Raw genomic sequence first — 22,992 nt, 5'->3', positions numbered from 1 at the left:
GAGCGGCTTAACAGTTATTTTCTGTCCAGGCTGGCTTGCTGCAGCAAAGCGTACACAGTCTGTCAAAAGGGAATTACATTTTAGTACATTAACCTATTTGACTATAGGCTACATACACATCACTACCGACTTAGGCCTCATGCACGAGACCGCTCATGATTACAGGAGATAAGGGGATAAAAAATGGAATATCCGAGGGCGCAGCTGTACTGAAAATTGCTTTTATTTGTACAACAACAACAACAACAACAACAACAACAACGTGTTTCAAGGCCGTACCGGCCTCTTCGTCAGGTTAGGTACAACTTCGTCAGGTTAGACACTTGTACCTAACCTGATGAAGAGGCCGGTACGGCCTTGAAACACGTTGTTGTTGCTGTACAAATAAAAGCAATTTTCAGTACAGCTGCGCCCTCGGATATTCCATTTTTTATCCCCTTATCTCCTGGATCTACATAGTGGATTTTTATCAATCTTCGAACCGGAATTTGGGCTGCAACTGTCTCAACCTAAGTATAACTTGGACACGCATCATGGGATGTTATGCTCCTAGCATAACAACATCAGGTCAGCATAATTGACCACCTTTATCCTATTGTTCTCATATTTTACAGGCTCATGCACTATGTGCGCTTTGTTCCCTTTTTCCCTATAGCGCGCTCATGATTACAGGCACGGACGGCCCACTCCGCGGGCCATCTGCTATCACAGACCGTGGCACATACAAGATGTGCATTGACTTTTAGTAGCCCAGACCGCAAATGCGGCCTGTAAAATTATTTGTCCTATTTGTTTGCGGTCCGGGCTCCCGGCCAATGTACGGACCGTGGTAACCAATGGCTCCGCATTTCTGCAGATGAATTGCGAACGCAAAAACACGTTCGTGTGCATGAGGCCATACTGTACCATCTCAACTTTTCTCGGAGAACACCTTTAAAAAGATTGTCCCCTTTTAGACATATTCCACACCATACTTGCCTAATGCTTACACTCAGGGGTGCTGGTTCTCATTGAAGAAACACAGCTGGTATGGCGTGTTACAGGCATGGGAAAACATATGCAAATCAGCTCACCTCCAGGAGACAGAAATACCAATCTAAATAAGTGAAAGATTCTGTGCCAATTCGTTTCTTAATATAAGACTATATAGCAAGCAGATCTTTTTCTGATCAAGAGCCCCTAATCCCCTGCATAGACATAGATTTAACCCCTACTCGCTCCATAACGTAATAGCACATCATGGTGCGGGGGGGGGGGGTTATGTTTGGAGCATGCTCACCTGCTGACACCCAGGAGTAATGGCCAGGAACAGCGATCGGGCTGTTCCTGCCTGGCCGTTTAACCCCTTAAATGCTGCAGTCATGATCGCAGCATCTAAAGCATTAGAACGAGGGGGGGCCCAGTACAACAGATCATTGGCCCCCCGTAACGTGGACGTGGGTGGGTTGCCAATGTTTGCCTCAGGCAGGGCTTAACAGGAGCCTGTAAAAAAGTTTAATAAAGTTTTTAGTAGTGTAAAAAAAATATATATATTAAAAGTTCAAGAAAAAAAAACCATTTCTAAATTTTCCTTTAAAGTAATGTAAAAAATAAAAAACGACACAAAATGAGTATTGCCGCGTCCGTAAAAGTCTGAACTATTTCAATATACCATTATTTAAAAAATTAAAACGGCAGAATCGCTATTTTTTGATCAATTTATATCTTAAAAAAAGTTTAATAAAAAGTGTTCAAAAAGTCTTATGTAGCCCAAAATGGTAACAATAGAAACTAAAGCTCGCCCTGCAAAAAATAAGCCCTAATGCCACTCAATCAATGAAAAAATAAAAAAGTATTTTCTTCCTTGTAAAAGTAGAAAACATAAATAAAACGATATAAATTTGGTATCACTGTAATCGTATTGACCTGTAGAATAAAGTTAACATACAATCATTATCGTACGGTGAAACCCGTAAAAACGAAACCCCTCAAAAAATTCAGGAATTGCTGTTTTTTTCCTATTCCACCACACAAATAATTTTTTCAATACATTATATGATACTATAAATGGTACCGTGAAAAACTACAACTCGTCCCACAAAAAACAAGCCTGCATATGGCTTTATCGACGGAAAAATCAATATGTTATGGCTTTTGGAAGGTGGGAAAATAAAATGGCTGTGGTGGTAAAGGGTTAAAATATGCCATACTACCTGCCACTAGAGCGAGCTTACTATATACTATGATACATTGAACCCAATAATAACACAATTTGTAGTAAGCTCCTATTGTCCTCAGGGTTAGAACACACAGGGCGGGAGACGCAAGCGCCCGAAAACCACGCCTCAGTGTGGTGACAAATGGCCACACGATTAACAACAAAATTCTGCAGCCTTTTGGAACCACGTGGCAGCATGGTACTGGTCGTATGCGGCTGCCGCCCGGAGGGTTTCTCAGCCTTCCAGTGGCGGCTGCAGGCAGCCAACATGCAATCTCACAAGGCATTGAGTTCTGTATCACAAAATGGATCCAACTGCTGTAAAAACATTTCAATAAATGAATCAGTGCATCATTTATATAAACTAAAAATAACATGATGATAAAAGATGGACATTCACGTTAAAGGCATTTTATCACCTATATTTATTTTTGCTAATTATAACAAAATATATATATTTTTCTAGTTTTATTTTTTTATATTCTGATTGTAGATTTTGTTATTCTATTTTCTGTACATGATTATGGTGGCAGCCATTTTGCCTGAGCTGCTGTAAATGGCATTCATAGAAGTGCTCTACAAAGGAACCTTTCGATTGAAGATAACTCAATAGAGCAGATTTACTATTTAAAATATGCCCGAATTCTGGCTGAAATTGAGCCAGAATTCTGGTGTACATGCTGTGCGCCACATTTATTAACTGTTCTGACAGACTTTACATGGGGGCTTTGCAAAGTGGGAAAAAAGCGTGGTGTATCGGAAAGGATTTTTTTTTAAAGCTGGGCTCACACGTCGCAGTTAAGATGAGCTTTTTGCAGGAAACACATTGATGTTCTTCCGCCACTGTCCGCATCAATGCCGCACAGAATCTGCGTTGCAGATTCTGTTGCGGTTTGGCCTAAAATGGGCATTAAATTGATGCGGACTAGCCGTTGCGTATTGAGGGGAAGAGGGCTTTCCTTCTCTCTATCAGTGCAGGATAGAGAGAAGGGACAGCACTTTCCCTAGTAAAAGTAACAGAAATTCATACTTACCCGGCCTTTGTCTTGGTGACGCGTCCCTCTTTCGCCATCCAGCCCGACCTCCCTGGATGACGCGGCAGTCCATGTGACCGCTGCAGCCTGTGATTGGGTGCTGAAACAGTTACTGACGATCGCTTAACTCTTTCAGCACCCTTGGACAGTGACTATTTACTGACGTCGCCTAGCAACGCTCCCGTAATTACGGGTGCACACACGTAGTCACCCGTAATTACGGGAGCCCCATTGACTTCCTCAGTCTGGCTGTAGACCTAGAAATACATAGGTCCAGCCAGAATGAAGAAATGTCATGTTAGTAAAACCAATACGCTCCGCAGCACACATAACATCTGTGGACTTCATTGCGGAATTTTGACTCTCCATTGAAGTCAATGGAGAAATTACGCAATGAGTCCGCAACAAGTCCGCTACACGTCCGCAACAGTCAGTGTATGCTGCGGACACCAAATTCCGCACCGCAGCCTATGCTACGCAGCGGAATTGTCCGCAACGTGTAAATGAACCCAACTACAAAGCTGTGGATGGCAATGGAGAAACGTGTACGCTGCGGATTTTCGCTGCGGACTGTCCGCAGCGGAATTCCAGAGCAATTCCGCCACATCTGGTCATGCCCTTAAGGTGTGTAAGATTGGATTAGAATATGGAGGGCTTGAAAAACAATAGTTCAAATTGATAGAAATTTCAAAGGGCGTCAGATACTAGGGTAACTGTTGACATATTTCTCAAAGTAAATGAATAAAGCTGTAAATATGAGTGACTAGGTCGGAAGAAATAATTTTCAAGCCATTGCACTGTATGGATCAGTTCCTGTAAAAAAAGAAAACATAGGTTTACAAGGAGAATCATAAGGCTAGACTAAGTTTATGAAAGCAATAATGGGCAGCGAATATTCAGAAATAGGTCAAGGTGCTCTGAACATTTTCATTCTAAGCTCCTATCTTCGGTATTTGGGAATCATGACATAACATATATTTGGTGTTCACAGGGCCAAAGACATAATGCTCACTACATACCATGGCTGTGTGATTATTTATGGCTGCTCCATCAGGTGAAGGTCCCCTGAAGCTCATTGACAGAAAAAGTTATTTTGTTTTATGCCAGAAAAAAATGGGTCAAGGCTATACATATCAAATAGCTAATAACCCGAGGCATCAGCTGATGATAAAGAGAACAGAAAATAATGGGCTATAAGCTCTTCAGTGGCTCAGTCACTCCTCTGAATTAAATCAAATGAATCATTCTTAGGCTAGATTCACACACAGCATTTTGCCTAGTTTTTGTGTTTTTCATGGTGTTTTTAATGGCAATTTTAACTATGCGTTTTTAGTGTGGCCAGATGAAGTCTATAGTAAAATATAAAAAGCGCTACATACAACTGCATTTTGGTTTGTGGCATTTTTTTGGGGCCAAATTTGTGGTCAGTGGCGTTTTTTCCAAACGCAGGATACTCTGGTTATGACGTTTTTTTCCATAAGGTTCTATAGGACTTCAAAGACTAGAAAAAAAAAGCCAAAGTGACACTAAATGAAAATTGACACTAAAAATGCCATAAAAAAACGTATGTTATATTTTAATAATGCTGGTGTTTTTAAAAGCGTTATTTGATGCAGTTTAAATTGCCAGAAAATGTCTGTGTGTGAAGAAGGCCTTATGGTGAATGGGACTGTTTCTTTAGAAGTTGCAACCAAAACAAATCAATTTGTTTGCTGATCTGGAGAACAAATGTAACAATATTCCTAAATTTTAATTATCAGTCTTATCAATGCCCTGTAGCACTGTAAAAAAGGCCAAGTCAATATAAAAACAAATATTACTTCAGTTTGAGAATTATTTGCTTTATTTTTGGTTGGTAAATAAGTGAGTACAAGATTCATAATGATAACTTTTTAATTTAAAGAGGCTCTGTCACCACATTCTAAGTGGCCTATATTGTACATGATGTGATCGGCGCTGTAATGTAGATTATAGCAGTGTTTTTTATTTAGAAAAACGATCATTTATGACGGAGTTGTGACCTATATTAGCTTTATGCTAATGAGTTTCTCAATGGACAACTGGGCGTGTTTTACTTTTTGGCTAAGTGGGCGTTGTACAGAGGAGTGTATGACGCCGACCAATCAGCGTCATACACTTCACTCCATTCATTTACACTGCACATAGCGATATAGCTATATCGCTATCTGCACTATAACGTTACTGCAGTGTCCTGATAATGAATATACATTACCTCCAGCCAGGACGTGATGTCTATTCAGAATCCTGACACTTCGCTAATACAATCCCGACACTACAGCACAGGAAGCAAAATCTCGCAAGATTACGATGTAACCTGTCATTTCAAATGAGATTACGCTTGCCTTGCTGTAAATATCACAGAGACGCTACAGAAGTGACAGGTTTCTGAATACACATCACGTCCTGGCTGGAGGTAATGTATATTCATTGTCAGGACACTGCAGTAATGTTATAGTGTGTTTAAATGGCTGCACATAGCGATATAGCTATATCGCTAGGTGCAGTGTAAATGAATGGAAAGAAGTGTATGACGCTGATTGGTCAGCGTCATACACTCCTCTGTACAATATCCACTTGGCCAAAAAGTTAAACAGCCCGGTTGTCCATTGAGAAACTCATTAACATAAAGCTAATATAGGTCATAACCGTCAAAAATGATAGTTTTTCTAAATAAAAAAACACTGCTGTAATCTACATTACAGCGCCGATCACATCATGTGCAGGATAGGCCAGCTGTCTTACCGGAACCAGGATATAAAAAGACAGCGCGCTCAATTCAAAATACATTACAGCCAAGTCTAAGGACGCTGAAGCCGTCCGAAACGCGTAGGCTCTGAGGACACCTCCCCCTCACTTTCTCCACACCAGGACTTCATTGCATTGGATTTTATTTGAACGTTGACCATTAAACTTGGAAACCGTTTCCATTTTACTTTACCCAGCGCTGGATTCCACCCCCCGTTTTTTCGCTGCTTCCTACCGTGTGCCGACACGAGGATACCGGGCGCTATCAGTGACACGTCCCATTGTGTCAGGTGAGCTGGAGGATTCCTCCCCACTTCCTATTTTTGTTGCAATTATCGGTTGTTTTTCCTACGAGCTCCCACTTTCTCCAATGCTTTACATGGAATACTAGGAAGTCCTATCAGATTACTACAATATATCTGTGTTCATTTATAATCAATTGGTGTGTATCAAAGTGCAGTAACACTAGAAAGTCTATCAATTTAAGAGTCTTACAACTACAGATAAATTCAAAATCTATCTAAAAGAACACGTTGGCTATATATTTCGTTCTACATTGTTTTAACCCACAGCACACTTGTATACTTATTCCGGAGAGCTGCTTTGGTCATTAAAAGACGCACTAGACCATAAAACATGACTCATGGAACTCAGCTAACACGCACGGAACTAGCAGAAAAAGTTTTTGGCAATTCTGACAACCCCACTGAAAACAACCAGGAAATGGAAGATCTATTCCACACCTTAGAAAAGCATTTAGCGCAACAAGCTAAAATTTGGTGGGATCTCACCACCTTGAAAAATTATATTGCCAAAAATATGATTCCCAGGGGCCTTCGACTCAGAAAAACGCCTACCTTCATCTACACGGAATAATTTCAGAAGGAGTGGAACCAAACCCTATCAACATGTTCCATCAGCTTGATGAAGTTGATTACCAAACAAGAAGAATTAAAACTGATGGAACTAGATACCAACATAATGGACACTAGAAAATCACTTGAGGTTTTTTCCAGCTCACCTTCCTTCTCTCTTCTCCACACCCGGACATCATCTGCTATTGACAAACTAGATCATTCTGTTGCAGAAACAAAAAAAAGCAAGTTCCAACGTGATATAAGAGACTATACACACAATGAAGTTTATAATTGGAGCAAAAGAACAAGTAATATTTCAAGACCAAGACCTATTCTGAAAAAACGCAACCAATACTACAATCAATACCGAGATTTACCCAACAGAGTAAGTTTTAGTTCTACTGAACAAGACTCTGCTGATGGCATTTCAGAAGATGAAAACACCAGGACACGCCCTCATTCCATACACAGACCAGAAAATCATAATTACCAGTCAAAAAACGAGGCAGGAGGGGCGGTAGGAAGCATAGGTCGACCAAATCAAGAACATTATCGCCGCCTTCGCCCCCGAAAATTCCAGCAATATTAAATATGAATGTTACCAACTTATCGTCCACCCCATTGACTACGGATCAAATTGAAGTTCTGTCTCTAGGCCTCAATTATGCTCCAACGAATAACTTTAACCTCTTCAACACACTACTAGACATAAACAAATTTATCCGTAATCTGACTGTCAAAAAACATTTTCTGTCATTGGAAACAAATCAAATGGACAATACTACAGTATCATCTTCCCCCATCACATCTGTGGACAACGAAAGACCTTCTCCCAATGCATTTCCTACTACATCCAACTTCTCCTTTCAGGAACTTACCACCTTAGCATGTCTGGACCATTTACGTACGGAAACCTCCAACCAAACGGTAACAACAGCCTCCAATTTCATAACATCCAACCCTAAGTTTTATCCCATCGGGTCACGAACGGACTCAATGGACCGTTTCCAATTTGTCATGGAAAAAGAACTACAACACCTTGCAGACGGCCTCAAATCCCAACGTCAGAAAACAAACATATCGACTCGCCTCAAGAAAGCAGCGAAATCACTGCATGATAACAACAATATAATCATAAAAATGGCAGATAAAGGAGGCAACGTAACAGTAATGAATAAGCAAGACTACAAACAATCCATTATTGATATGTTATCCGATGAAACCACCTACAAAAAACTGGATAAAAATCCTTTGGAGCACATTAAAGGCCAGATGAAAAAATTGATCAATGATGGCCTACAAGGAGGTTTCATAAACCAGAAGCAGATGGATTTCATCCTTATTGAACAACCAATCACCCCTATCATCCACGCGCTTCCTAAAACACACAAACAGACTTTCCCTCCACCTATGAGACCCATCGTCTCAGGCATTGGATCAATTCTCGAGAGACTGTCAGAGTGGCTCGACACATTATTGCAACCGTTGGCCCAAAAAACTCCCGGTTTCCTTAGTGACACAAAAAATGTCCTGAATTCGCTACTCAACAAACGATGGTAAAAAAACGACATATGGCTAACATGTGACGTTGTATCATTGTACACATCAATTCCCCATCAAGTAGCTTATGCCGCCCTGGACTACCATCTGTCTAAACATAGCATCTATGAAAAAAATTTCCAAACTTACATCTTGGAAGTACTTATGTTTTTAATGACTAACAACTACTTTCAATTTGATGCAAAATATTATCTCCAACTAAAGGGCGTCTCGATGGGAGCCAAGTTCTCTCCATCAATAGCGAACCTAGTGATGTCATGGTGGGAACAATCTCACATTTTCTCTACGGATAATATACATGGCCACTGTATTGAATGGTACGGTAGATATATCGATGATATTTTGCTTATCTGGAAAGGGGACAGTAACATCATCCCAGAGTTTGTAGAAGCATTAAATCACAACCAATGCAACCTCAAGTTTACATATAACTACAATACTTCCAACATTGTATTTTTAGACTTGGAACTGTCTGGCAAAGCTGGTCATACTATATCTACTCAAACTCATCGAAAATCCACATCGTCAAACAGCATACTTCATGCAAAAAGTAACCATTCAAGACAAACCATCAGGGCCATACCAGTAGGTGAGATGCATCGGGCCAAACGGAACTGCACCTCTCAAAGCCAGTTCGAAATAGAACAGGAAAAAATAAAGATCAGACTCAAAGCAAGAGGCTATCCTCAATGGTCACTCGACAGAGCAAGTAACATCATGACCAACAAATCAAGACCACAGCTACTTGAATACAACAACAAAAATACTAAAACAAGTCCTACAAACCAACATGCTGGTAACCAGCCAACATTGATCCTACAACAAAGTAACCAGTTTGCGCAAATCAAAAATATAATTACCAATTACTTACCCATTCTCAAAGAAGACGACAGTATGCGTTCCATTCTGGCCGGAGGATGTCGCATTGTGGCAAGAAAAGCCCCCTCCTTTGGCAGTGTCCTGTCCCCGTCACTCTTTTCATCTAATGAAATTACAAAGACAACGTGGTTAGAGACCAAAGGTTTCTACAAATGCGGCCAGCACCCCTGCAAGGTGTGCTCTTACGCTCATCCAACCAAAAGCTTTAATGATTCCAGACAAACAGATACATTCACTATTCAGAATTACATCAACTGTAATTCTGAATCTGTCATCTACATAATTGAGTGCACTGAATGCCAACTGAAATACGTAGGCTGCACCAATCGGAAATTAAAGACGAGAATCTTGGAACACCTCAGCTATGTAAGAAATAGTAATATTCTCAACATTTCCAATGCCGCAAAACATTTCATACATCACCACAACCGAACTACAAAAACCTTACGTTGTTACGCCATTGAAAAAATTCATCCCTCCACGAGGGGAGGAGATATAATACATAAAACCCACCTCAGGGAGGCATATTGGATTTTTAGACTAAAAACAAGACATCCGGAAGGTCTTAACTTAAGAAAAGAGCTCATGTTCCAATACTAATTAATTAATTTATTTTACACATTCTCCGCTGTTTCACAACTTCATGGCTACCATACGTTGAAAATATTCCAATGTATAGCTACCCCTAGGCCGACACTCCATACCCCAAATCCCAGTACATACATAACATGTGCTTTTTGATATGTACAACACGCACTACCCCATCCAGCCCTGTTCCTCTTCTATTTTATTTTATTGTTGTTGTAGTTGTCGTCCTGTCCTCACTTTAACCACTTCACCCTCTATCCTCGCCATCATATTGAGCGTCCTGCCACTCCCAATATCTTTCCGTCAACTTATTATATATCCTCCGCAAATAACGGGTTCCAATACACATATGATCCTAGGATCCCACATATACTTATACGTGCATGCCTATCGGGTTACTTACTATTACTTTTAGTCTATCATTCATTTATCTTGACTTCTGCCTATTTGATCCCTACCTTAGATTTTACACGAGGGACACATTATATATTCTGGTTTGTCACTTACCTTAGTCACAGAACCCAGGCAGAATCCAACAGAGACACCAAAAGTGAGATCTCGGTCCTCCGATTGCTGATACGCGTCCCACATAACACGAGTCCTGGAACGCAAACAGCCAATCAAATTGAGAACACATTCAATACACATAACATCACACCATAAATCCTCTGCATCAATGACTAATTACCTCTAAATATCAAATATATTCAAACAGACAGACTATGTTTCTTAACTTTAACTTATATTCACCCGATACTAAGGCAAAATTTGTGCACACCGAAGACAGAATTACAACTTCCGGTTTGCGTTCCAGTGGTCTTACCAACCGTGGAACGCAATCAAAAACCAGCTGTCTTACCGGAACCAGGATATAAAAAGACAGCGCGCTCAATTCAAAATACATTACAGCCAAGTCTAAGGACGCTGAAGCCGTCCGAAACGCGTAGGCTCTGAGGACACCTCCCCCTCACTTTCTCCACACCAGGACTTCATTGCATTGGATTTTATTTGAACTTTGACCATTAAACTTGGAAACCGTTTCCATTTTACTTTACCCAGCGCTGGATTCCACCCCCCGTTTTTTCGCTGCTTCCTACCGTGTGCCGACACGAGGATACCGGGCGCTATCAGTGACACGTCCCATTGTGTCAGGTGAGCTGGAGGATTCCTCCCCACTTCCTATTTTTGTTGCAGGATAGGCCACTTATAATGTGGTGACAGAGCCTCTTTAAATGAATCTTTGCATTCTTGTACAATTTCATTTAATATTTTTTTACAGGCTGATTGCTGGTAAATGACTTTTTGCCATGGTTAAAACCACCGTTTATGTATGCACGAGTACTTAACCCGTTAGTGACCGGCCCATCGTGTTTCTACGTCGGTCACTAACGGGCCTTATTCCATAGACTTTTTACGTCGCGGCATCGGAATAAGTAAACAGAGCAGGGAACTGTCAGATCTCCCTGCTCTCAGCTGCTAGAGGCAGCTGAGGGCTGGGAGCGTCCCTGCTCTGCCGTGTGAGATCGATATTAGTATCGATCTCACACGTTTAACCCCTCAGATGCGGTGCTCAATAGTGAGCACCGCATCTGAGTGGTTTTGGAGAGAGGGAGGGAGCTCCCTCTCTCCCCCACCGACACCCGGCGATACGATCGCCGAGTGTCTGTGTCTCTAATGGCAGCCGGGGGTCTAATAAAGGCCCCCAGGTCTGCCTGTAATGAATGCCTGCTAGATCATGCCGCAGGCATGACCTAGCAGATGCCTGTCTGTGTTAAACGGCCAGGCATTAATACACTGCAATACAAAAGTATTGCAGTGTATTATAAATGCGATCGCAGAATCGCATATTATAGTCCCCTAATGGGACTAGTAAAAAAGTGAAAAAAAAGTTTAATAAAGTTAATTTAAAAAAAAATGTGAAAAAAATGAAAAACCCAGCTTTTCCCCTTACAAACTGCTTTACTATTAAAAAATAAAAATAAAGTTAAAAAGTTACACATATTTGATATTGCCGCGTCCGTAACGACCCCGACTATAAATCTATTACATTATTTAACCCGCACGGTGAACGCCGTAAAAAAAATAATAAAAAACTATGGAAAAATTGCTGTTTTCTGTGAATACTGACTTTAAAAAAATGTAATAAAAAGTGATCAAAAAGTCGCATCTACTCCAAAATGCTACCAATAAAAACTACAAGGCGCCCCGCAAAAAAAAAGCCCTCATACAACCGCATCGGCGAAAAAATAAAAACGTTACGGCTCTTCAAATATGGAGACACAAAAACAAATCATTTTGAAAAAAAAGCGTTATTACTGTGTAAAAGTAGTAAAACATACAAAAACTATACAAATTTGGTATTGTTGCAATCGTAACAACCCGCTGAATAAAGTTATTGTGTTATTTATATCACACGGTAAACGGCGTAGATTTAGGACGCAAAAAAGAGTGGCGAAATTTCAGATTTTTTTCTATTCCCCCCCAAAAAAAAGTTAATAAAAGTTAATCAATAAATAATATGTACCTAAAAATGGTGCTGTTAAAAAATACAACTTGTCCCGCAAAAAACAAGACCTTATACAGCTATGTCGACGCAAAAATAAGAAGGTTATAGCTCTTGGAATGCGACGATTGAAAAACGTAAAAAATAGCTTGGTCATTAAGGTCCAAAATAGGCTGGTCATTAAGGGGTTAAAGGGAAGATTTATTCCTGAGACATGACAGAAATTGTTATCGATGGGGGTATGTGCCTTGTGACCTCCACCGATTGCTTGAATGAAGGGTATTCTGCAGTTGTTTTCTGGCCCTGAAATCTTTTGATCTACAAGTCTATTGTCGAAAAAGGAACTGTTATCCACATTCAGTCAAATTACAGTAAAGGGGAGATCTCTAAGCTAGAAGAAGAAGGAGCGCGACCCACTAATGAGCGGTGTGATTTCTTTGTTCTACTGATCAATGGAGGTCTGTGCCTTTTTTTTAGTTTTTTCCCTTGAATAAACTTAGACAGTGAACCAAAGCAGGTATTTGTACTCACAGTAATAAGCATTGATGGTAGCAAAGAGAGATTATAATCACTGGCGTAGCTATAGGGGTCGCAGCGGTCGCAATTGCGACCGGGCCCCGAAGCCAGGGGGGCCCACGGCCCCCCGCACCACATCAATAAAAAGTTACTATAGTAACTCGGGCCGCGGGCCCCTGTTACTATAGTAACATACTTTACTTACCTTCCTGGTTCCGGATCGCAGCGGAGGTCCTGACGTCAGGCGCTGTGCGCAGCGCATGACGTCACAGCGCTATGCCGCCGCGCACAGCATCGAGACGACAGAACTCCCGCCGCGGCCGAAGAGGAAGGTAAAGTTAGCCCTGACTGGCGTGGTCTGACTCCCGGGACCCGCCAATCAGCTGTTTTGAAGGGGCCGCAGCACTCGTACGAGAGCTGCTCCCCTTCATTCCTGTCACACTGTGAATCCGTGTCGGCGATTCACAGTGTGAGCGAGTAGTGAAATGAAGGGGAAGCAGCTCTACGAGTGCTGCGGCCCCTTCAAAACAGCTGATTTGCGGGTCCCGGGCGACACATCAGCTATTGATGGCCTATCCTGTGGATAGGCCATCAATGTTTAGGGACTGCACAACCCCTAAGCCTACGATGTATCAGGCTTAGGGGGCCCATGAGACAGGATCACAGATTGTGTGATCCTGTCTGCTGGGCCCTGTATCTAAGCCAATCACATGGTAGGCTTAGATACATGGCCCATGCGTGATCCTGTCTGCTGGGCCCTGTATCTAAGCCTACCACACTGTAGGTTTAGATACAGGGCCCCAGCACACAGTAATCTTATACTGTATAAGATTACTGTCTGCTGGACCCTGTATCTAAGCCTACGTTGTGGTAGGCTTAGATACAGGGTCCCACAGACAGTATCACACATGGGCCCTGTATCTAAGCCTTAGGGTATGTGCACAGACACTAATTACGTCCGTAATTGACGGACGTATTTCACCCGCAAGTACCGGACCGAACACAGTGAAGGGAGCCGGGCTCCTAGCATCATAGTTATGTACGACGCTAGGAGTCCCTGGCTCGCTGCAGGACAACTGTCCCATACTGTAAACATGTTTTCAGTACGGGACAGTTGTCCGGCAGCGAGGCAGGGACTCCTAGCGTCGTACATAAGTACGACGCTAGGAGCCCGGCTCCCTTCACTGTGTTTGGTCCAGTACTTGCGGCCGAAATACGTCCGTCAATTACGGACGTAATTAGTGTGTGTGCACATACCCTAACACATGTGTTACTAATAATTTTTTGCATGTTTTCTTACAGGTTCGGTCGTTGGACTACGGCGGATTCCAGGACTACTTCGATGACAGCTTTTTTTTAATTAATAAAATGGTTAATGAGGGCTGTGCGTTTTTTTTTTTTATTTCAATAAAATATTTTTTCTATGTCTTTGTGTTTTTTTTTTAAACTATATTACTACCGCCTTAGTAATGGCCGCCGGCTGATTGACAGCATCCATTGCTAAGGCGGGGCTTAGTGTTAGCGGATGCAGAGGCTAACACTAACCCCCTTTATTACCCCGGTACCCACCGCCACCAGGGGTGCTGGGAAGAGCCGGGTACGATCCAGTACCTGACCATCTGTAGTGATGGTCGGCCACTGGGGTGGCCGCAGGCTGGTATTATCAGGAGGGGAAAGGCCAGATACAGTGGCCCTTCCCATCCTGGTAATGCTGCTGCTTTATTGTATCTGGCTGGTTATGAAAAATGGGGGGGACCCCACGTCATTTAAAAAAATAAAAATAAAATAATAATTGGAAAGAACGATGTCGGGTCCCCCCCAATTTTCATAACCAGCCAGATACAACACAGCAGCAGCAGGCAGCATTACAATGGTGGGAAAGGCCACTGTTTTTGGCCTTCCCCAGCCTAATACTACCAGCCTGCGGCCACCCCGGTGCCTGCCCGTCACTACAGATGGTCGGGTACTGGTTCGTACCCGGCTCTTCCCAGTACTCCTGGTGGCGGTGGGTACCGGGGTAATAATGGGGGTTAGTGTTGGCCTCTGCACCTGCTAACATTAAGCCTCGCCTTAGTAATGGAGGTTGTCAATCAGCCAGCGGCCATTACTAAGGCGGTGATAATAAAGTTTAAAAAGATACAAGCACATAGAAAAAATATTTTATTGAAATAAAAAAACAACCCTCATTAACCATTTTATTGAGAATAAAAAAAACGCCGTCGTTGAAGTCCTCGTATCCGAAGTCCAACAACCGAACCTGTAAAAAAAACACAAAAATAATCAGTAACACATAAAGAAGCAAAATTATTATTCTTACCTATCCTGGGTCCTGCGCTGTATCTAATCCTATCATGTGTGATACAGTCTGCTGAGCTGTGTATCTGATCCTATCATGTGTGATACTGTCTGCTGAGCTGTGTATCTAATCCTATCATGTGTGATACAGTCTGCTGAGCTGTGTATCTGATCCTATCATGTGTGATACTGTCTGCTGAGCTGTGTATCTAATCCAATCATGTATGATACTGTCTGCTGGGCCCTATATCTAATCCGATCATGTGTGATACTGTCTGCTGAACCACTGTATCTAATCCTATCATGTGTGATACTGTCTGCTCAGCCACTGTATCTAATCCTATCCATAGTTTATAGGGTCGTAGTGCTATAGATATGCTATGCTGTCTATGTATTGGGGCTATTTCCCTGACATTTTAAGCCCTGAGGGTATGTTCACACGGCAGCGTCTGTTACAGCTGAAATTACGGTGCTGTTTTCAGGAGAAAACAGCACCGTAATTTCAGCCGTAATGGCATGTGCAGGCGTCTTTTGCTGCGTCCATTACGGAAGTAATTGAAGCTGGTTTTCCATGGAGTCCATGGAAAACGGCTCCATTTACGTCTGAAGAAGTGACAGGCACTTTTATACGCGCCGCCTTTTGACAGCGACGCGTAAAAAAAAATGACCGTCGGCACAGAACATCGTAAGACCCATTCAAATGAATGGGCAGATGTTTGCCGACGCTTTTGAGCCGCATTTTCGGACGTAATTCAATGCTAAAACGCCCGAATTACGTCCGTAAATAGTGTGTGTGAACCCAGCCTTAGTGACGCCCCGGCTGCTAGTGCTGCATTGTTGGGTCACTTAGGAGACCCAGCGATGCAGCTGAAAGCGGACCGTCGGCCATGAGAAGTTTGGGGGGGGGGGGGGGGGGCCCAGTAAGAATTTTTGCATCGGGGCCCATGAGCCTCTAGCTACGCCCCTGATTATAATACAGTACATACTGGCCATGTTGTGAATTGTGGTCACATACAATACAGAACTAGTAGCTATAGAAGCGTAATTTAAACCGGACATAAGTAGTTAATGGCAGATGGCAAAGTACAAAATCATTCTGCAGAGACATAACTGAAATCCAGGCAGAAGTTCAGTAACACAGTGGGAAAGAGGCAGAAGAGAAGTCAAGGTATATCAGGTTAGAATCAGATTTAAAGAGAGACAATGTAAGTCACGGACTAGAGGTATAATTGACGTTATTTTAGTTAAATGGGGAAGCTGTGGTTTAATTGTTCGAAAGGGCGGCATCTACTGTGCACGCGACACCATGCATCCCGGCCAAACACATCTTATAAGCATAATGTTCAGAGTAATGGACACAGCTGGGTGCATAGAGTGCTGCTGGATCGTGGCAAGGTACATTTAATATAATAATGCCTGGTACGGTTTTGCCAGCAGAGGTCCATCTAGTGTTTCTATGTATTGACTCCTGATATGAAAAAAATACTGGGGTTCATCTCATGACACCCTGTCATCGTAAGTATATGCTTCTCTATATCATATTATATCTACTTACTTGAATATAACATAACTTTAGTTTCCAAAACAAGGATGATGCTGTGCTTCCAGAGAAGGAAACATTCCAGAACTCACTGTATAAAAATAAATGAGTTTATCATAAGTAAGTACTGAATTGTTCACAGGTAATAATGTTAAATCCACAGTTTTTTTCCTTGAGCTATGTTAGTAGTCACTAAGTATTACATGGAATTTAAAATACAGTATTTTTCAGACTATAAGACGCACCTGACCATAAGACGCACCCAGGTTTTAGACAACAGAAAATAGGAAAAAAAATATTTGTTAAAAAATAATTTATTCTGTTTCACCACATTCATCAATTGAGCGGTGTGAGGGCTTATTTTTGCGGGACAAGCTGTTATTTTATTTTTTCACCATTTTTTTGTACATACGATTTTTTTTAAAACTTTTTTTTTATTTCATTTTTTAAGCGCTAAGGTAACCAAAAAACTATTTTGATGTTATTTTTTTAAACTTTTAATATTTTTTTTTACACTCCTGAAAATGTATATAAATTTTTTTTTTTTTACACATTTTATTAGTTCCCCTAGGGAGCTTGAGCCAGGTGGGACCTGCATCTATCTGACATTTATGACATATCCTGTGGATATGTGATAAATGTCCTTCATAGAAAAACCCCTATAAATGCCGCGGTCGCTATTGACCGCGACATTTAACTAGTTAAAGGGGTTTGCCATAAAGCACATGTATCCCCTTACTACAGGATAGGGGCTACATGTGAGATCATTGGAGGTCCGACCGCTGGGACCCCAAGAAATAAGGAGAACAGGGGACCAAAATCTTGAAAACTAAGAGGAATTGATATAGAAACTATATTGAACAATTAGAATATTTTCTAATATACAAAGAATAACATTTATTTGCTGAAACCAGAATACCTATTTAAGTAAGCAGCGAGTGCTACTAATGGATATGTGTATTCTGGAATAATTTAATCTTACTAAAAACTAGAGGACAAAATAAGCCTATTATCTAAATGTTATGTACATTTTAATATGCTTTGTCAGAGCTAATAGCTATTAGTCAAATTCTTGCCATGTATAATTTTTGCTTTGCAAAATATGTGACATATATTGATACATGGGTGGTAATAAAGTTGGTGATGCTTTGCCAAATCATTAAAGTGTTTAAGGAGGTGCTGTAGACTATGATTGCTGTAAAAGATATGCTCCATAGCACTATGCCTGCGGCAGAGGTTTGATTGAGTGGAGAATAATAGACAGGAATCAGCTTTTAATATAATAAGAGGCAGATTGTGTAGTGCTACTTTGTAACTGCTCTAGTAGTTTTAAAATTACCAATTAAAATAAATTCTGGCTAAACTGAAAATAGAGCTCTGGGCATACATATCCATAACCTTCCAAAAAGCCCTAAAGCCTTACAATTACCAGCATACTTCTCTATCTCCTACCTAATCTAATAAACACTTTGTTGTAGATAACAACTGCTTTTTATTTATTTTTTTAAAACATTTATTATTCAGAATGTTCTGATCATTTTTAGATTTATGCAATTTTTTTCTAATTGCCCAACTGGGCGTTTTTTTTGTTTCACCAAATGGGCGTTGTAAAGAAAAGTGTATGATGCTGACCAATCAGCATCATACACTTCTATTCATTCATGCCCAGCTTTATTCATAGCACAGCGTGATCTCTTGCAGTTCCTTCACCGGAGCGATGGGAGAATGACCAGACATCACCTCCAGCTGTGCCAGGACGATTATCCTCCTCAGCAGCAGTCCTGGCATGGCTGGACGCGATGTCTGGTCATTCTCCTATCGCTCCGGTGAAGGGACTGCAGGAGGAAGTCGCGAGATCACGCTGTGCTGTGAATAAAGTTTGGCATAAACTAAGAGAAGTGTACGACGCTGATTGGTCAGCGTCATACACTTTTCTTTACAAGTCCCACTCGGTGAAACAAAACAAAAAACACCCAGTTGGGCATTTAGAAAAAATTTGCATAAATCTAAAAACTATCAGAACTTTGTCGATATTAAATGTTTTAAAAAAAAAACAAAAAAACAATAGTTATCTACATCAAAGCGTTTACTAGATTAGGTAGGAGATAGAGAAGTATTATACTGGTTACAGAGCCTCTTTAAATACAAAAATATGATGTAGAAGAATACACAGTATGTAGCTTTACGGATACATCGTAAGGTCAAATTATGGTTGACGTTGCTTTACTACAATTTTATTTACTAATGGTATTGCTGTGTTTCAAATGCCATACACATGCCACAACTCATCATTGTCTAATCGAATCTAATCTATCCGGCTTAATATACAGATTATATTACCTGGCTCTTGAATTATCATTTTTCCAGTTTTTATATTAAAATATATGGTTTAGTAAATACGATAATGTAAGAAAACAAGAAATGTGACCTTAGATCTTTGGGCTTGGTGATAAAACCATGGAAGTCCAAGTGCATGCTGGAAAAATTAGACAGAATGGAAGAAAGGACGCAGATACAGTTGACAGTGGGACATACCTCCAGCCTCCCGGGACCACCCAGAATCTGGGACTGTTCTGCTGAATCCGGGACAGTTGGGAGGCCCCTGTGGGACATGTAGCGCTATCAAGAGGGTGTGGGGGGGTTGCACTATCTATCGGGGGCTGTGTGATCATTGCTCACTTTTAACCAACGGACTGCGCTCCTTCATGACGTCATGAAGGAGCACCGGTGCATTCCTGTTTCGGCCTGCTTTATCTTCTCCCGAGGGAGCTACCGTGTCCCGCAGGCGGCAGTTGATAGCCTCAGGGGCCGCATGTGGCCCACGTGTTTGAGACCCCTGCTCTATATCCTTAATAAATAAGTTGAATAATAGTGGTTCCAGCACAGAACCCTGGGGAACACTACTTATAACCGGTGACAATTCAGAGTAGGAATCATTGACCACAACTCTCTGGATTCAGTACATTTTCAATCCAATTACAAACTATACTTTCTAAACCTATAGACCTTAACTTACTCATTAGCCGTATATGAGGGACTGTGTCAAATGCCTTTGCAATGTCCAAAAACACTATATCCACAGCTGCTCCTCTGTCTAGGATTCTACTCACCTCTTCATGAAATCAAATCAGGTTGGTTTGACAATTTCTGTCCTTAGTAAATCCATGCTGGCTGTATAATAATATTACAATACTATTTTTTGTCACATAAGCTCTTAAGAGGCCCCCAAACATTTTTCCCTCAATTGATGATAAGCTTACTGGTCTATAATTACCTGGGAAAGACCTAGAGCCCTTTTTGAAAATAGGCACTACATTTGCCATGCACCAGTTCCTTGGCACTATACCAGTCACTATAGAATGTCTAAATATTATGAACAGGGGACAGAAATAACTGAAAAAGTTTGTTAAGAATTCTTGAGTGTAACCCATTTGGTCCTGGAGCCTTCTTCCCATTTTATTTTTTTATTTAACTTAGTTTGGACCATATCTACATTCAGACAATTTATTATATTATTTGATGCATTAACATCAGTGGCACTGCCTACATCAGCTGCTCTTTCTTCTTTTGTATATGCAGAGCTAAATAACCCATTTAGTATTTCAAGATGTTAACCTGGCCTTTAGCTTCCCCAAATCTCAATCCGATCAAGCATCTGTTAGATGTGCTGGATAAACAAATGTTGATCAATGGAGGCCTCACCTCGCAATTACCGGGCTTAAAAGATCTCCTGCTAACGTCTTGGTGCCAGATATCACAGCTTCACCTTCAGAGGTCTTGTGAAGTCCATGCCTTGAAGGTTCAGAGGTGTTTTGGCAGCACAAGGGAGACCTATACAATATTAGGCAGGTAGTTTTAATGTTATGGCTGGACGATGTATTTACTTAATGTATGGAAAAATTTGAGCAATTTGTAAATACATTGCATTACTTATAATATACTGATCCTGAATTACAGCCTGTATTATTATATTCCATAGCTGTATTTAAGAATTCTGCAGGAATTTAATCTTATAACTTAAAGGATTTATTGCTGGCTCAATGTCTGCATAGAGATCGTACTAGTAATTTGCATTTTGGGAAGTGTTATCTTTACACTAGGCTATAGAATTATCTGAAGGATAGGATAGGAAGAAATAACTGTCCCACTTCATTATAGAAGCTTAACTAAACAGTGATGTGCCTAACAACAAGCCTGTTGACTGTTCCCAATGATGACCATTAAAATTATTAAACCAGCCCTGGAAATCTTTATAGGCTTTAAATCAACATCAATGTAAGGTAAATAATGTAAAGTATGTACTAATCTTCTTATGTAGATTAATATTATAAATTTATATACATATATATATATATATATATATATATATATATATATATACATACACACACGCATTCACTCTTAAATGGCATTCTAAGGTGAAAACATCCTTTAAAGGGGTTATCTGGAGACCAAAAATTGCTTTGTATCTATATTTTTATGTGAAAATAAGTCACTTACTCATGTTCTTTAATGTTTAATTCTGCCCGGGACTCCAGCACTTCTGCCAACGTCACTGTCCATATATAACAGTGACGCCAGGAGCAGAGCTGCAGTCCCCAGGCAGGGCATCAGCTGATGCTCTTCGTGGGGACTCCTGCGATAGGGAACTCCTGACCTTACTGTCCATATATGGACAGTGACGTCGGGAGCAGTGCTGGAGTCCCGGAGTAGAGAATCAGCTGATGCTCTGCTCAGGGACTCCAGTGACAGGCAAATTTCCAGCCCCTTGCGGTCATGGTCTTGATAACTTGCTGGCACAAACAGCACAGGAAGCAAGCCCTCAGTAACGTGGGCCCATGTCGGCGCATCATCAATATTAGGAAAACTACAGGACTTCCAGCACCAATTCACCCAGTTTGTACTGCACGATCCAGTACAGAATTAAAAGTAAGTGAATTCTTTTCAAATAAAAATATAAATCCAAAGCAATTTTTGGTTCCCGGATAACCCCTTTAAGATCATCAGCTGTAGATATCTCTGGTATGTTATATTAAAGGAGTATTCTCAACTTTTATGACATAGCCACTGGGGCTGGAGAGATGTCCGTGGCTCTCTCTCCATCCATTTCTAGGGGAGTTAGGGAAACAGCCAAGCACGCTTACCAGGTGGGGGACCACTGATTTGGAGATAGGTGCGGGTTACAAAGCTGGAATACTGACACAAAAATCTCAAAAGCCGGACTTACCAAGGTTTCAGGAAACCGGTATCTTTCTATGCTCGCAATGGTAAGCCTATACAATGGTCCCAAACAGTTCCCTAACCTAGTATGCCATGGGGTTCATACTCTACTCTACAGACATCTGTACATGTATGCTTCCAAACACTTTATGCTAAGTTCAGAGCTATCCTTTCAATAGGCCAATTAATAGGGTAAACCAGGTGAGAACAGTACAACACAAATTTCCTAAACCTTGGAAAATCTGACATTTGAGCTGTTCATATAGATGTTCTAGTATTTTCATAAAAATATTATGTTATGTTTTAGTACTAGTTTAGTGCATGGCATTTTTGTTAATTCAGCTGGTAATATACACCCAGAAAGAGGGTGCCAAATATATAATACCTCATATAAGTGAGAGTATCCAAGAATATGTATGTTTAGTATAGAAGATACAAAATAGCTCATCTCCAGAAGGAAGAAAACTGTGACAGACTGATTCTCCAGTTGGTATGGAGTCTTAAAGGCAATGCTCCCTGGGCGCTATTTTGCATAGTTTTTCCCACGGAGCATTGCCTTTGAGTCCCTACCAGCTGGATCTCTGCAAGGAGAAGCAGTACCTTCCAAAAGTAGTCTAGGCAATGAAACATGAAATAAACTGATTTCTCAGATTAATAGAAACATCCCCACATATCTATTCTAAAGATTAATATATTAGTAGCCACTCAAAACTGTGTCTTACTAAGCTGTCAAAGTAAATAAGCTAATATTCAAACCATATTGTATTCTAAAGTATAAGGCTACTATACTATTAGCTCGGATGTCAAAGAAAAAAAAATGTCTGTAAATCCTATAGGTGTAGCAGTTTGAACATTTATATTAAGTAACTTAAAGAGACTCTGTCACCACATTATAAGTGCCCTATCTCCTACATAAGGAAGATGGGTGCTATAATGTAGGTGACAGCAGTGCTTTTTATTTAGAAAAACGATCCATTTTTACCACGTTAAGAGCGATTTTAGCTTTATGCTAATTAGTTTCTTAATGCCCAAGTGGG

The 22,992-nt window shown here is 40.9% G+C and overlaps 1 long non-coding RNA gene across 1 annotated transcript; it reads right to left on the bottom strand.

The window, feature by feature from the left end:
• Nucleotides 1–7,018: 7,018 nt before the first annotated feature.
• On the bottom strand, nucleotides 7,019–10,462 carry LOC142761083 (uncharacterized). The gene is made up of 3 exons (XR_012883499.1): nucleotides 10,389–10,462; nucleotides 9,286–9,396; nucleotides 7,019–7,075 (listed from the first exon to the last, which is right to left on the bottom strand). It is a non-coding gene; the product is annotated as an uncharacterized LOC142761083 (long non-coding RNA).
• Between the last annotated feature and the right edge of the window lie 12,530 nt (nucleotides 10,463–22,992).

This window comes from Rhinoderma darwinii, chromosome 4 (assembly GCF_050947455.1).
Source record: "Rhinoderma darwinii isolate aRhiDar2 chromosome 4, aRhiDar2.hap1, whole genome shotgun sequence".
In the NCBI taxonomy this organism is placed as follows: Eukaryota; Metazoa; Chordata; class Amphibia; order Anura; family Rhinodermatidae; genus Rhinoderma; species Rhinoderma darwinii.
Note: the sequence above shows the minus strand (reverse complement) of the source record. Positions and strands in the feature narration are given on the sequence as shown.